Source organism: Mobula birostris, chromosome 11 (assembly GCF_030028105.1).
Source record: "Mobula birostris isolate sMobBir1 chromosome 11, sMobBir1.hap1, whole genome shotgun sequence".
Classification (NCBI taxonomy): Eukaryota; Metazoa; Chordata; class Chondrichthyes; order Myliobatiformes; family Myliobatidae; genus Mobula; species Mobula birostris.
The window spans coordinates 7309706-7327361 of NC_092380.1; positions in this window are offsets into that span (position 1 = coordinate 7309706).

The window sequence follows — 17656 nt, forward strand, 5'->3', positions numbered from 1 at the left end:
GCCGCCGGACCGGCTCCGGCTGGGAGGGGGGAGCCGAGCGGAAGCGGGGAAGGACGAGGGGAGGATGGAGAGGCACGGAAGTTGCCGAATGGTTACGGGGATGATCGAATAGGAGACTAGGGGCGGCGGGACCGCCGAATTGTGACGGAAATTCACGAAGCCGCAGAGTGGTTTCTTAAAGGGGAATGGCAGTGTTTTGCTACACCGTTACCCCTCTTATGGGAAACATTTGAAAAATTACGCTTGAAAATGCTATGGTTGGGTGTTAGTTAACGTTTCCGCGAACATTCTTTCGTACAGAAGTAAAATGAAATCAATATAATTTGAATTCCATGTCATCAGTAATAAAGAATTAATGTACTGGAGAAATACGCCATTAATGCAAATGAACGCACTTTATAGTAAAACAAATCCTTAAATTTATAAACACGAAAAAGGCTGCAGATGCTGGGAATCCAAAGCAACACACACAAGATGCGAGAGGAACTCAGCAGGTTTCCTGATGAAGGGTCTCGGCCCAAAACGTCGACTGTTTATTCATTTCCATAGGTGCTGCCTGACCTGCGTTCCACCAGCATTTTGTGTGTGTTAATTTTAAGTTTAGTAAGTGTTCACAATATTTTACCTATAAGCTACTTTAAATCACTGAAAAATTTGATATGGTTTTTAAAATCTCTGTGTTTCATTGATGAACACAAGTTTCTCACCAAATTAAACATTTTTAGTTGGGGAAGGCTTTTAATTCACAACAAGCACTGGACCTGAGTCAATATGGTCAAATTCTCACTTTTGGACACGGAGGCCGGCTTTGCAGGCACGGCCTAATTTCAACCAGTTTAATTTTTTTATAACCAGTGTTAAAGATGTGAGATACACAACAGTATTTGTTATAGAGCTACAGCATAACAGAGTACATCATCCCAAGCAGTTTGAAAGAGTGAAGAAAGAAAGACCAGAAACCTGTAATTAGACCATACGACATTGGAAAAGAATTAGGTCTGTTCCACAACTCAATCATGGCTGATTTATTTTCCCTCTTGACCCCATTCTCCAGCCTTCTATTTTTGACGCTCTTACTATTCAAGGACTGTATGGAACATGTAATTATTTTTGGGTGAAGTATTTTCTTATCATGTTTTAATTACTGTGTGCTATTTACTATATGAAACTCTTTGTAATAATGCTTTGTTTACAAATCGTCCTGGTATATTGGGGCTGAAGGTCTGGCTCAGAACTCTGTTGGAGAGACACAAGAGACTGCAGGCACTTGAACCTGGAACAAAAATAATGTTGGAGGAACCACAACTGATGGACTTACTTTCAAGGACTCGTCATCCCATGTTCTCGATATTTATTTCTTATTTACTATTATTATTTTATTTCTTTCCTTTTGTAGTTGCACAGTTTGTTGTCTTTTGCACATTAGTTAACATCTGTCCTGTTGGACTTTCATTGATTCTGTTGCGATTCTTGTAATTACTGTGAATGCCCGCAAGAAAGTGAATCTCAGGGTTGTATATGGTGACATACATGTACTTTGAGAATAAATTTACTTTGTACATTTTGTACTTTGTGGGTCAGGCAGCATCCGTGGAGGAAAATGGACAGACCAGCTTATGAAACCCACAGATCCAGTCTGACCTGCTGAGATCCACCAGAAAATCATAAATGCAAGAGACTCTGCAAATGCTAGAAATTTTGAGCAACAACCACAAAATATGTGAGGATCTCAGCAAATCAGGCAGCAGCTATGGAATGAACAATTGATGTTTTTTGGGCCAAATGTTGACCGTTTCCCTCCGTAGATGCTTGCTGAGGTGCTAAGTTCCTCTGGTGTTTATTTGGTTGCTGGAGAACTCTGCCACTCAAGGCTGAAATACAAGATCCCATTATCAAGTGCCACTGGCAAGGTGGGTGGGGAAATTGAGCACCTCTGGAAATAATTAGTACTACTAAATACATCAAAATCATGAGGGGTGTAGATAGGGTAAATACAGGCAGGTGTTTTCCACTGAGGTTGGAGGAGTCATGGGTCAAGGGTGAAAGGTGAAAGATTTAAAGGGAATATGGGGGGGAATCTTCTTCACTCACAGGGGTGGTGAGAGTGTGGAATGAGCTGCCTTTGGAAGTGGTAGATGAAGGTTCAGTTTCCACATTGAAGAGAAATTGGGATAATTACACGGATGGGAGGGATATGAAGGGATATAATCCAGGTGCAGGTCGATGGGAGCAGGCAGATTAGTAGTTCAGCACAGACTAGATGGGCTGAAGAACCTGTTTCTGTGCTGTAGTGCTCTATGACTCTATGCTGGAAAGGACTACATTTGTAAGAGAAATAGAAATAGGCTTCAATTATACCGGTGCCCGATAAGAGCGTGGTGAACTGCCTCAGTGACTATCGTCCAATTGCACTTACGTCCACAGTGATGAAGTGCTTTGAGTTTTTAGTGAGGAAACTGATCAATTCCTGCCTGAGAGGCTCCGATTTGCCTACTAGAGCACAGGTCCACAGCAGATGCCATCTCATTTGCACTTCACTCAACCCTGGGACATCTGGACGGCAATGGTGCATGCATCAGGACGGTCTTTGTTGATTGCAGCTCAGCATTTAACACCATCACCCTCCCCTCAATATTAATCAATAAGCTCCAAGACCTCGACCTCAACACCTCCTTGTGCAATTGGATCCTGGATTTCCTCACCTGCAGACCCCAGTCAGTTCAGATTGACAATGACACCTCCTCCACAATCTCCATCAGCACAGGTGCACCACAAGGCCGTGTGCTTAGCCCCCCCTGCTCTACTCGTTTTATACTCCTGGCTGTGGAGCTAAGCACAGCCTCTCTGCCATTTTCAAGTTTGCTGCTGACGCCATTGCCAGAGGCCAAATCAAAGGTGGGGACGAATCAGCATATAGGAGGGAGATTGAAAATCTGGCTGAGTGCTTTCATAACGACAACCTCTCACTCAATGTCAGCAAGATCAAGGAGCTGATTATAGATTTCAGGAGATGGAAACCAGAGGTCCATAAGTCAGACCTCATCAGAGAGGATCGGAGGTGGAGAGGGTATGCAACTTTAAATTCCTAGGCGTTACTATTTCGGAGGACCGGTCTGGGCCCAGCATGTAAGTGCAATTATGAAGAAAGCACAGCAGCATCACTACTTCCTGAGGAGTCTGCGACAATTCGGAATGACATTTAAAACTTTGACAAACCTCTATAGATGTGTGGTGGAGAGTATATTGACTGGCTGCATCACAGCCTGGTATCGAAACGCCTTGAATGGAAAAACTTACAAAAGGAAGTGGATTTGGCCCAGTACATCACGGGTAAAACCCTCCCAACCATTCGGTACATCTACATGAAATGCTGTCGCAGGAAGGCAGGATCCATCATCAGGGACCCCCATTGCCCAGGGCCTGCTCCCTTCTCGCTGCCGCCATCAGGAGGGAAGTTCAAGAGCCTTAGGGCTCACACCAGAAGTTTCAGGAACAGTTATTACCCCTCAACCATCGGGGGATAACTTCACTCAACTTCTCTTGCCCCATCGTTGAAATGTTCTTACAACCAATGGACTCACTTTCAAGGACTCTTCGTCTTATGTTCTCGATATTTATTGCTTATTTAATTTTTATTATTATTTCTTTCTTTTTGTATTTGCACATTTTGTTGTCTTCTGCACTGTGATTAAACGCTCCAGTTGGGTGGTCTTTCATTGATTCTGTTCTGCTTATTATTCTATAGATTTAGTATGTCAATGAGAAAATGACATATATGTATTTTGATAATAAAAGTTATTTTGAACTTTGAAATACTCAGCAGATCAGACAGCATCTGTGGAGAGAAAAACCTTAATAGACAATAGGTGCAGGAGTAGGTCATTCAGCCCTTCAAGCCAGCACTGCCATTCACTGTGATCATGGCTGATCATCCACAATCAGTACCCTTTTTCTGCCTTCTCCCCATATCCCTTCACTCCGCTATCATTAAGAGCTCTATCTAACTCTTTCTTGAAAGAATCCAGAGAATTGGCCTCCACTGCCTTCTGAGGCAGAGCATTCCACAGAACCACAACCCTCTGGGTGAAAAAGTTTTTCCTTAACTCCGTTCTAAATTGTCTACCCCTTATTCTTAAACTGTGGCCTCTGGTTCTGGACTCCCTTAACATCGGGAACATGTTTCCTGCCTCTAGCGTGTCCAACCCCTTAATAATCTTATATGCTTCAATCAGATCCCCTCTCATCCTTCTAAATTCCAGTATATACAACCACAGTCGCTCCAATCTTTCAACATATGACAGTCGCGCCATCCCGGGAATTAACCTCGTGAACCTACGCTGCACTCCCTCAATAGCTAGAATGTCTTTCCTCAAATTTGGAGACCAAAACTGTACACAATATTCCAGGTGTGGTCTCACCAGGGCCCTGTACAAACTGCAGAAGGACCCCTTTGCTCCTATACTCAATTCCCCTTGTTATGAAGACCAGCATGTCATTAGTTTTCTTCACTGCCTGCTGTATCTGCATGCTTGCTTTCAGTGACTGATGAACAAGGACACCTAAATCTTGTTGTACTTCCCCTTTTCCTAACTTGACACCATCCAGATAGTAATCTGCCTTCCTGTTCTTGCCACCAAAGTGGATAACCTCACATGTATCCACATTAAACTGCATCTGCCATGCATCTGCCCACTCACCCAATCTGTCCGAGTCACCCTGCATTCTCATAACATCCTCCTCACATTTTACACTGCCACCCAACTTTGTGTCATCTGTCTTAAGGTCGGTGACCTTCCATCAGAAGCAGGAAAACTATGTTGCACAGTAGGGTGGAGAGAGCAAATGGAGTGTCAGAGATGGGTGGAGACATACAGAGATTAAATGAAGCACATAGAGATGATACAGCTTGATTTACAGAATCAAGTGTATTATCACTGATATATCAAGTCAAGTGAAGTTTATTGTTATTTAACTACATGTATATAACATATATAACCATATAATGTATATAGAAATGAGATGTCTCTTCGAACCAGGGTGTAAAGCACATAACACACAATAATTTATGAAGGTAAAGATAAAATCTACAGATGGATCACATATAAATAACAAACTAAAGTGCACAGATTAACCAGCGACACTTCGAATACAATGAGGCAGGGAGTTCAGAAGACTGGGGGAAGAAACTGTTTCTCATCCTCACCGTTCTTGTCTTTATGCATGGGAGTCTCCTGCCTGATGGTAGGAAGTCAACGAGGATGCTGGATGGATGGGTGGGATCCTTGATAATACTAAGGGCCCTGCGTGCGCAGTGCTCCTGATAAATGTCCCTAATGAATGGTAGGGAGACCCCTATGATCCTCTTAGCTGTTCTCACAGTCCAGTGCCCCTACAAAGGACTGTGAGAACCGCCGAGAGGATCATATGGGTCTGAAAATTGTTGTTTTACTCCAGCATAGGACATAAAGATTACTATAAGTTGCAAAATTTTAAAAAACGGAAAAAGGTAGTCTCTTGAGTTCATGGACCATTTAGAAATCTGATGGCACGGGGGAAGAAGAGAGGGCCTTGTCTGTCTGATCAGTACCATTGTTATATTGCATAATATTTTTCACACCGCCATTGCCAGCTGTGCCTCCATCTGCTGAGTACCTAAACATCTGCTCCACTTTCTTCCCTAACATAACTTGTAGGAGCGAGCTCCGTCACTTGGTCTGATATTTCCTCATGTGTGTTCATGTCCAACTTAGTCAAAAGCTCCTTAGCCACTAAAATTAAAGTTGTTTCTGCAGTGGAAACACTGGGTCTCACGGCTCATAGAATCTTAGTAGAGAAGAACCCTTTTGTAGCTCATAGTAATTTTATCAATATTGTTCTGCTGCTACAAAATAACAAATTTCATGTCATAGTCAAAGACTCAAAGTACATTTATTATCAAAGTATGTATAAATTATACAACCTTGAGATTTGTCTCCTTACATGCAGCCACAAAGTGAGAAACCCAAAACAACCCAATTAAGAAACAATAAGGACCAACACCTGATGTGCAGAGAAAGAAAAAAAACACAAATCATGTAAACAATGGAAGCAAGCAGCAGCATTCCGAACCAAATTAAGCCCTTAGATCCGATTCCCCGGTGTAGCCCGGAATAGGCCCAAAGCCTTGGTCTCAGTTCATCATCAGACATCCCACCTCTCCTGGAAGTTCTGGGAGTCTCCTGCATATAGTGGCTCCCTGATGCCCGCAAATTATATACAATATCACGGAAATCAATTTTTTTGAGAGCGAGAGAGAGAAAGCAAGAGAGAGTGTGAGAACCACCACGAGAGAGAGAGAGAGAGAGAGAGAGAGCGCGTGTGAGAGAGAGCGAGAGCAAGCAAGCGAGAGTGCGCGAGAGAGAGAGAGAGAGAGAGAGGGAGAGAGCAAGAGCGCGCCATGGCAGAGTGTTCCAAAAAAAAATATAAAACGTACGTCACCCCAGACTACCCTAAAGTGTACCCCTGCCTAATAGGGGTCAAAAATAATGACAGTGTTGCTTACTGCACTGTTTGCAACAGTGACTTTTCCATTGCCGGTGGTGGGTTAAGACTGTAAAAGACATGTTGAGGTGAGTTTAACAGGTGTCATTTGTTCATTAGTATAGCTAACGTTATTTAAACTAGCTGGCTAGCTGCTCAGGAGCTACTCTATTGCAGACATCCCACCTCTCCCGGAAGTTCCGGGAGTCTTCCACAAATTGATGGTGCTACCTCCCTGAAATGAGTTTTTGCAGGGTGGGATGTCTGCATCATGAAACTGGGGCAAATCGCTGCGAAACCTGCAGACACAAAGTCGGTAATAAAAAAGCCAATTCTGATTCCAGAGCAGGGGTTCCAAACCTGGGGTCCACAGACCCCTCAGTTAATGGTAAGGGTCCACGGCATAAAGAAAGGTTGGGAACCCCTGGTCTAGAGTCAGGCAACGAGATTCATCTCCTAAGTCTTATGGTCTTATCAGAGGTTGATAGGTTTCTGATTAGTCAAGGCATCAAAGGTTATGGGGAGAAGACAGGAGAATGGGGTTGAGAGGAATAATCAATCAGTCATGATGGAACGGTGGAGCAAATACAAAGGGGCGAATGGCCTAATTCTGCTTCTATGTCTTATGGACTCCACAGGTTTTTTAAGCTTTCCAGAAGAAAATCGTCCTATGTCAATGTTAAATTTTTTAGTAAGATATGAGCGATGAAAATGGGATACATAAAATCTCAAAGCTCAAATTTTGAAACAAGTTTATTATATAAGTGCATATATGTCACCATATACTTTACAACCCTGAGATTCACTGCCTTGCGGGTATTCACAGTAGATACAAGAAACACAATACAGTCTAAGAATGGCTGCCTCCATCCAATGTGCAAAAGACAAGAAACTACAAATACAGAGAGTAATAATTAATAAATAAGCAAAAAATATCGAGAACATGAGGTAAAGAGTCATTGAAAGTGAGTCCATCGGTTGTGAGAACAGTTCAGTGCTGGGGTTAGTGGTGTTGAGTGAAGCTATCCCCTCTGGTTCTGCCTGCTAAACCCATACATTTTGTGAATCAGTAATCTTTACTCACAATCTTCATTCTCTATCAATCAAAATCCTTTTTAATGTGCAGATTGGTTCAAGCCTTGGCACTCAGATGAGGTTTGAACCATAAATCTGCTTCAGAACAGTTCCTAGCTCTGTAACATCACACTGCTTGGACTCTGCCTTAATTTATAAATTGCCGAATGGTCTGTTCTTTATCAAATTACCGTATTGCTTTGCACTGTTGTAACTATATGTTATAATTATGTGGTTTTTGCCAGTTTTTTTAGTCTTGGTTTGTCTTGTGTTTCTGTGATATCATTCTAGAGGAACATGGTATCATTTCTTAATGCATGCATTACTAAATGACAATAAAGGAGGACTACATGTCCTCATAATCTAATCTAATCTAGTCTAAAATCTTTGTTGACACGTTTGCTAGCAGTGACTGCCCCAGTGCACTCTTGCCACGCTGATTGCCTCTACTTTCTCAGAACCTTGCACAGGTTTGGCATGTCGTCTAAAACTTCTGCAGTGGCGCAGTGGAGAGTATCCTGACTGGCTGCATCACAGCCTGGTGTGGAGACGCCAGTGCCCAGGAATGGAAAAAGCCACAAAATGTGGTGGGTGCAGCCCAGTCCATCACAGGCAAAGCACCACCCCCCCCCCCATCACTGAGCACATTTACAAGGAGTACTGCAACAAGAAAGCAGCCTCCATCATCAAGGACCCCCACCAGCCAAGTCATGACCTCTTCTCACTGCCACCATCAAGTAGGAACTACAGGAGCCTGAGAACCACCAGGTTACTACCATACAACCATCAGGTTCTTGAACTGGTGTGGATAACTTCACTCACCTCAGTCATAAACTGTTCCACAACCTACAGACTTGCTTCCAAGAACTCTACAAGTCATGTTCTCAATATTATTTATTTATTTATTTTTATTTTAATTGTTTCTCTTCTTTTGCACATTGGTTGTTTGGCAGTCTTCATTTATGTACAGTATATCATAAATTCAATTGTATTTCTATATCTTCCTGTAACTGCCATCGAGCACATCCATACGAAGCACTTCGGAAGTTTAAAAAGAAAGCATCGTCCATTTTCAGGGACTCCCACCATCCCAGGTTATGCTCTCTTCTCATCGCTGCCATCAGGAGGAAGGTACGGGAGCCTCAGGACTTGCATCACCGGGTTCAGGAACAGTTACTACGCCTCAATCATCAGGCTCTTGAATGAAAGGGGATAATCACACTCACTTGCCCATCATTGAGATGTTCCCACAACCAATGATCTCACTTTAAGGACTCTTTATCTCATTACTTATTGCTATTTATTTATATTTGCATTTGCACAGTGTGTTGTCTTCTGCACTCTGGTTGATCTTTCATTAATCCTCTCATAGTTACTGTTCTATAGATTTTTTGAGTATGCCCACAAGTAAATGAATCTCAGGGTTATATATGGTGACATAAATGTACTTTGATAGTAACATTTTCTTTGAACTTCGAAACACCTCCATGAAAATGAATCTGACAGTAGTATCTGGTAACATATGGACACTTTGTTAATAAATTCACTTTGAACTTTGACTGAATCGTCTCTGTTGGCCGAAGTGAAACATCTGCTGTCCCCGCACTACCTTAATTTACTAGCTCATCACTTCTACATTTACTGTTTAAGTTCAAGTTTATTGGCATTGAACTTTACACTTGTTTTACTGCCAAACAAGACGGCATTCCTCTGGACCAAGGTGCACAGCACAGTACATATAACTCATATACATAACACATAAAGTAACATTACCACAAAACCCCCAAGTATTTAATGTTTGCACTTTAATTTATTTATTTGTGCGTAATTCGTCTGTAGATTTTATCCTTCCTTTCCTAAGTTATTGTGTGTTATGTGTATCACTGTGCTTTACACCCTGGTCCGGAGAAATGTTATCCCATTTGACATTATACGTCCATGTATATAGGTAAATGACAAAAAAACTTGACTTGACTTAAATAAAAAAGTGCATATATGATACAAGTTTAAAAAAGTATAATGTTACTATTAAGCATAAATTTTGCACAATTTTTATAAGAAACACAATTAGAACAAAAATCAGTTTTTGTGCAAAGTGTTCAAAGTTTTGCTAAGCTGTAGTGATTAGGGTATTGCTGGTCAGGTCATGAATTGAATGGTTGAAGGGGAGTAGCTGTTCTTGAGCAACACACGAAAAATGCTGGAGGAACTTTCTATGAAAACCAGCAAACAGTTGACGTTTTGGGCTGAGATCCGTCTACCGGACTGTTCTTGAACCTGGCAAGGGTTCAGGCTTCCGTACCTCCTACCTGATGGTGGTTGTGAAAAGATAACATGGCCTGTGTGGTAGGGTGGTACGATTAATGGTGGGGATGTGTCTGTAACATACTGGGCCAGGTCCACCATTCTCTGTGACGTCTTACGGTCCGTGCATTCAAATTGCCACACCAAACCGTTATTCTTTGTAACTTCAAAGCATTAAGCTAACTCAAAGGAAGACATGGGAGTCTGAAATGTGAGTCTAACTTTGTGTTTACTTGAAGCAAAATGCGAACGTATCACGAGCTAGCATGATGACGTATGCAATTCACGTATTTTATATATAAACCGCAATGAATTATTCAAACAAGAGTGCTAAATCAAACAATATATATATATATACTGTATACAAGATTACTCAAATACTACTGAAATATTAAATACACAACACAAACCCTGATGCAACCATCTGTGGAAGTTTATTAAAGTGTTTGATAACAACGCAAACCTCCTAAGAAAATAAAGAAAATAAAAAAAATAAAGAAAATTAAAAAAAGAAAAACTCAGGTTGGAGGAACAACGCCTTATATTCCGTCTGGGTAGCCTCCAACCTGATGGCATGAACATTGACTTCTCTAACTTCCGCTAATGCCCCTCCTCCCCCTCATACCCCATCTGTTATTTATTTATTTATATGCACACATTCTTTTTCTGTCTCTCCTTTTTCACCCTCTGTCCCTCTCACTATACCCCCTGCCCATCCTCTGGGTTTCCCCCCCTCCCCCTTTTCTTTCTTTCTCCCTGGGTCTCCTGTCCCATGATCCTTTCGTATCCCTTTTGCCAATCACCTGTCCAGCTCTTGGCTCCATCCCTCCCCCTCCTGTCTTCTCCTATCATTTTGGATCTCCCCCTCCCCCTCCCCCTCCCACTTTCAAATCTCTTACTAGCTCTTCTTTCAGTTAGTCCTGACGAAGGGTCTCGGCCCGAAGCATCGACTGCACCTCTTCCTAGAGATGCTGCCTGGCCTGCTGCGTTCACCAGCAACTTTGATGTGTGTTGCTTGAATTTCCAGCATCTGCAGATTTCCTCGTGTTTGCAAAGAAAATAAAGATGCACTTTCCATATGAATGCATCTACAGTATGTTGGGCCTAGAACAGGTCATCCGACATAGTTACACCCAGAACTTACAGCTGCTGACTCTCTCCGCTGCCGATCCCTCAAGGTAGACCAGTAATCTGGATGGCATACACAGCAAAGTTTTCACTGCACCTCAATACATTTTGCTAATTTATCGATTTACCAATTTACCTTTGAGCTCAGTGTTCCTGGGGTACAACATAGAGTCATAGTCATGGAGAAGTACTGCACAGAAACAGGCCCTTTGGCCCATCTAATCCATGCCGAAAGCAATTTAAGCTGCCTACTCCCAATGACCTGCATCGGGACCATAACCTTCCATATCACTACTGTCCATGTATCTATCCAAACTTCTCTTAAATGTTGAAATCGAGCTCGCATTCACTTGTACTGGCAGCTCAGTCCACACTCTCACGACCCTCTGAGTGAAGAAGTTTCCCTTCATATTCCCCTTAAGCTTCTCACCCTTAAGCCACGACCTCTGGTTGTAGTCTCACCCAACATTTACAGCAGCAAGTGCGTAAAGAAAGCCAGGAGGGTCATCGGGGACAACAGTCACCCCGACATAAACAGTTTCAGGTGCTTCCATCTGGCAAATGGTACCACAGCATTAAAGCCAGGACCAACAGGCAACAGGACATCTTCTTTCCACAAGCCATTAGACTTATAAATTCACATGGTTGTGACGGAGTCATAATGCAAAGATTTTTACTCCCTGATGTTGTGGAGATCGGAAATACAAACATCAAACAAGTCAACAAATTCAAATATCTTGGCAGCCTAATAACAAGTAATGGCAGGTGCGACACAGGTATCAAATGCAGAATAGCAATAGCAAAAGAAGCTTTCCAAAAAATGAAGGCCATATTAACAGACAGAAAGATGAGCATGTATACTAAAAACAGAATACTGCAGTGCTACATTTATTCTATCCTGACTTATGGAAGTGAATGCTGGACCATTTCTCCAGCAATGGAAAAAAGACTAGAAGCAGCTGAATTATGGTTCTATAGGAGAATGTTAAAAATATCATGGACCACACACACATCAAATGAAGAAGTTCTCAGAAGAGGCCAGGCAGTTCAATCACTCATACCAACAATAAGAGAAAGACAACTCAGATTCCTAGGGCACATCATGTGGAAAGATAAACTAGGAAAACTCATACTCTCTGGAAAGATTGAGGGGAGCAAACCTAGAGGAAGACCTCGGCTTATGTACATCAAAAGCATAGCCAGGTGGCTACACATCGAGGAAATGGAAGTCATCCAAAGAACGAAGGATAGATCTATATGGAAAACCATGGTCACCAAAGTCTGCATCAGATACGGTACCTAGACAGACAGACAGATGTTGTGGTATGGATGTAAGATTTAAAAAAATTCAATTCAATTCAACCTCAATGGAAAAAGCCTGCTTGCGTTTACCCTATCTGGACCCCTCATGATTTTGTATACCTCTATCAAATCTCCATTCTAAAGAATACAGCCTAACCTATTCAGTTTTTCCTTATAACTCAGTCTCTGGCAACACCTCTGCACTCTTTCAACCTTGTTTACAACTCTCCTGTCAGTAGGTCACCAAAATGGCATATAATACTCCAAATTAGGCTTCATTAACATCTTATACAATTTAAACTTAACATCCATCTCCTGTATTCATTACATTGATTTATAAAGGCCAATGAGGAATGTATGACGAACATATGAGGAATGTTTGTCCGCTCTTGGACTGTCTTCCTTGGAGTTTAGAAGAATGAGGGGAGACCTCATTGAAACATTTCGAATGTTAAAAGGCATGGACAGAGTGGATGTGGCAAAGTTGTTTCCCATGATGGGGGAGTCTAGTACGAGAGGGCATGACTTCAGGATTGAAGGGCGCCCTTTCAGAACAGAAATGCGAAAAAATTTTTTTAGTCAGAGGGTGGTGAATCTATGGAATTTGTTGCCACGGGCAGCAGTGGAGGCCAAGTCATTGGGTGTATTTAAGGCAGAGATTGATAGGTATCTGAGTAGCCAGGGCATCAAAGGTTATGGTGAGAAGGCTGAGGAGTGGGACTAAATAGGATAAAATGGATCAGCTCATGATAAAATGGCGGAGCAGACTCGATGGGCCGAATGGCTTACTTCTGCTCCTTTGTCTTATGGTCTTATGGTCTAATGTGCCAAAAGCTTTCTTTATGACCCTTTCTATCTCTGACACCACTTTCAACAAAGTATGTACCTGTTTTCCCAGATCCCTTTGTTCTACCACACTCCTCACTGTGTAAGACCTGCCTTGGTTGGTCCTACCAAATTGCAAATCCTCACACTTGTCTGCATTAAATTCCATCTGCTATTTTTCCATCTGAGGCAGATCCCTCTGCAAGCCATGATATCCCTTTACACTGTCCACCACACCTCCAATCTTGGCATCATCTGCAAATTTGCTGATCCCATCGACCACATCCAGATCACTGATATAAATGACAAACAACAAAGGACCCAGCACTGATCCCTGTGGCACACCACTCGTCACAGGCCTCCAGTCAGAGAGGCAACCATCTACTACCACTCTCTGACTTCTCCCACAAAGCTAATGTCTAATCCAATTTACTACCTCTTCTTGAACACTGAGTGACTGAACCTTCTTGATCAACCTCCCATGGAGGACCTTGTCAATTGCCTTCCTGAAGTCCATGTCGACAACACTCACTGCCTTGCCTTCATCCACTTTCTTGGTAACCTCCTTGAAAAACTCCTTAAGATTAGTTAGACATGACCTACCACACACAAAGCCAAGCTGGCTCTCCTTAATCAGTCCATGTCTACGCAAATACCTATATATCTAGTCCCTTAGAATACCTTACAATAACTTTCCACAACTGATGTCAGATTCACCAGCTTTATAATTTCCTGGTTTCTGTTTAGAGCCTTTACTAAAAAGTTGAACAACATTAGCTATCCTCCAATCGTCTGGTACTTCTTCTGTCGCTAAGGATGTTTTAAATATCTCTGCTAGGGCCCTGACAATTTCTGTACTTGCCTCCTCTGGGGTCTGAGGGAACACCTTGTCAAGCCCCGGGGATTTATCCACCTTGATTTGCCTCAGGGTAGAAAACTCCTCCTGCTCTGTAATCTGTATAGGATCCAATGAAGCTGAATCCACTTTGCCTCACTTCTATAGACTCTGTATTTGTTTCCCCGGTAAATACAGATGCCCCAATTAAGATCTGCCCCATCTGTTTTGGCTCCACGCATGGATTACCATTCTGGTCTTGCAAAGAACCCATTGTGTCCCTAGCAATCCTTTTGCTCTTAACATATCTGTAGAATGCCTTAGGATTCTCCTTCACCTTGTCTGCAAATTCATGCCTTCTTTTGTGATTTCTTTCTTAAGTGTTCTCTTGCATTTCTTGTACTCCATAAGCTCCTCATTTGTTCCTATTTGCCTACACCTGTGATATACCTCCTTTTTCCTCTTACTCAGCCAGGGCTGTTACAGGACTGATCTTGACCCAATGACCAATTGCCTTCCCTCCTCCTCCTTCTCACTACCCATCACTGCCCTTCAGAGAGAAAACAGGTCGGACAGAAGAATTGGGAGCAGGAGTAAGCAACCTTCACCATTCCTCCAGACCACACTTGGTCTTCTGCCTCAGAACCATTTTCCTGCACTTTCTCCTTCTCCTTTGATTCCCTTAATGTCCAGAAATGACACATACGCACTTTGATAATAAATGTACTTTGACTTTGACTTGGAAGCTCTGTGTCTGTATCATCAGAGTCAGAATCAGGGTTAATATCGCCAGCATATGTCATGAAATGTGTCAATTTAGTGGCAGCAGTACAATGCTAATATATGCTAACATGATAATGTAGAAAAATAAGTAAATCAATAAGTATATGTGTATTAAAAGAATCAGAATCAGGTTTATTATCACCGGCATATGACGTGAAATTTGTTAACTTAGCAGCAGCAGTTTAATGCAACACATAATCTAGCAGAGAGAGAAAAAATAATAATAATAAATAAAACATAATCATAAATAAACAAGTAAATCAATTAAGTGTATTGAATAGATTTTTAAAAATGCCCAAGCACAGAAATACTGCACATTAAAAAAAGTGAGGTAGTCTCCAAGGGTTCAATGTCCATTTAGGAATCGGATGGCAGAGGGGAAGAAGCTGTTCCTGAATCGCTGAGTGTGTGCCTTCAGGCTCCTGTACCTCCTACCTGATGGTAACAGTGAGAAAAGGGCATGCCCTGGGTGCTGGAGGACATTCCCTTAAAAAAATTGAAGTTAAAAAAAATTATGCAAAAACAGAAGAACAATGGAATTCATGACAAATATAGAAAAAGCAACTGAATTACAGTAAGTATATATGTATAGTGAATAGTTAATTAATATAAACTATTAATTAATTAACTAGTATATTAAATAAGTAGTGAGGTAGTGATCATGGGATTGACCATGAGACATAGGAGCAGAATTAGGCCATTCTGCCCATCGAGTCCGCTCTGCCATTTCATCGTGGCTGATCCTGGATTCTACTCAACCCCATACACCTGCCCTCTCTCCGTATCCCTCGGTGCCCTGACCAATCAGGAACCTATCAACTTCTGCTTTGAATATATGCCTTTAGTGATTTGTCCTCCACTGCAGTCTGTGGCAGAGCATTCCACAGATTCACCACTCTCTGGCTAAAAAAAAAATCCTCTTTACTTCTCTTCTAAAGGGTCCCCCCTCAATTTTGAGGCTGTGGACACTAATTCTGGATACCCCCACCATAGGAAACATCCTCTCCTATCTAGTCCACCTTATCTAGTTCTTCCAACATTCGGTAGGTTTCAATGAGATCCCCACGCATTCTTCTAAATTCCAGTGAGTACAGGCCCAAAGCTGCCAAACCCTCCTCATATGTTAACCCCTTCATTCCAGGAATAATCCTTGTGAACCTCCTCTGGACTCTCTCCAATGACAATATATCCTTTCCAAGAAAACTGTTGATAATACTTCAACTGCGGCCTGACTAGTGTCTTACAATGTCTATTTAGAATTGGATGGCAGAGGGGAAGAAGTTGTTCCTGAATCAATGAGTAGAGGGCATACCTGGGTGATGGGGGTCCTCAATGATGGACGCCACTTTTCTGAGGCACCGCTCCTTGAAGATGTCTTGGTAGTATCTACAGGAAGTGCTGCCTCAAGAAGGCAACATCAATCATCAAAGATCCCCACCAGCTGGTCCACATTATCTTCTTGCAGCTACTGTTGGGCTGGAAGTACAGAAGCCTGAAGTCTCATACCATCAGGTTCAGGAACAGCTACTTCACTTCAACCTTACCAACACTGTTAGGGCATATTCCAGAGTTAGGGTACATAGCAAATATTAACTTCAGCAGCTAACTTTCAGATCTGAATATGGATTGTGGATTGAATTCAAAATGCAGCTCTGAACAGTAAATTACAGACCAGGTAACACTGACTAAACTGATATATACATGAATGCAATCAACACCTCATTGCATGAATACAACTGAGAGACCACAGTGATTAACGCTCAGTTTAGGAAGATCCAGGTATTTGAAAACTACATGTAACTCAAAAGAAGCATTGTAACTATAGAAATTGACCTGTTTCCTTTGTTTTTTAACATACAAAAATGTGCTGTAATTTTAGGTTGGGGAGTCCCTCTTCCTCTCCTTCCCTCTCATGACTACATTTCCTCTACAGTTCTCTGCTCTACCAGCCGACCTGCAGTCCAGCAACACTATGACCACTCTGATCACTTTGCACTAAAGTAGACTGTTTTTATTTGCTCCAATCATGTTCTTTCTTGTAAAAATCACATATAATTTGTGTTCCATTTAGGTTTTCCTTGTGAATGGTGCTGTGTGCCTGTGACGCTGCTGCAGGTAAGTTTTCAACGCACCTGTGCATACGTGCACTTGTGCATGTAACAATAAGCTCGACCTTGACTTTGATGGCTTACATCCTTTTCAGGTGGCCATCACTAGATAGTTGAGCGCTCCAGTTAAATTTGGATTTTGGGTCACAACTCACTGAATGGGGCGGTATGGTAGCGCCGTGGTTAGCACAACGCTTTACAGTACCAGCAATCTGCGTTCATTTCCCCCCCCCTCCCCTCTCCCTGTAGGGAGATTGTACATTCTCCCCGTGACCGTGTGGGTTTCCTCTGGGTGCTCCAAGTTTCCCCCATAGTGTGAAGATGTATTGGTTAGTAGGCTAATTGGTCTTTGTAAATTGTCCCGTGATTAGGCTAGGATTAAATTGCTGGTGGCATGGCTCGAAGGGTTGGGAGGGCCTGTTCTGTGCTGCATCCCAATAAATAAATAAATAAACCTCCCCTCAACTTTAACTCTGGTTCTTTAGCCAATCAAAGAACTTGAACTTCTTCCCACCCATCATACATGGTGGTACAACACCAGGTGGGATTGTGACCCGGCCGGAGCATGCGAGGAGGCCTTGGGGAATACACGGCAGATGCATCAATTATGGAATATGTGAGGTGATTCATAAGAACGTAAGAAACGGGAGCAGGAGTCGGCCACCTGGCCCATCAAGCCTGCTCTTCCATTCAATAAGATCATGGTTGATCTGACCATGGACTTATCTCCACCTACCTGCATTTTCCCCATAACCCTTAATTCCCCTACTTTGCAAAA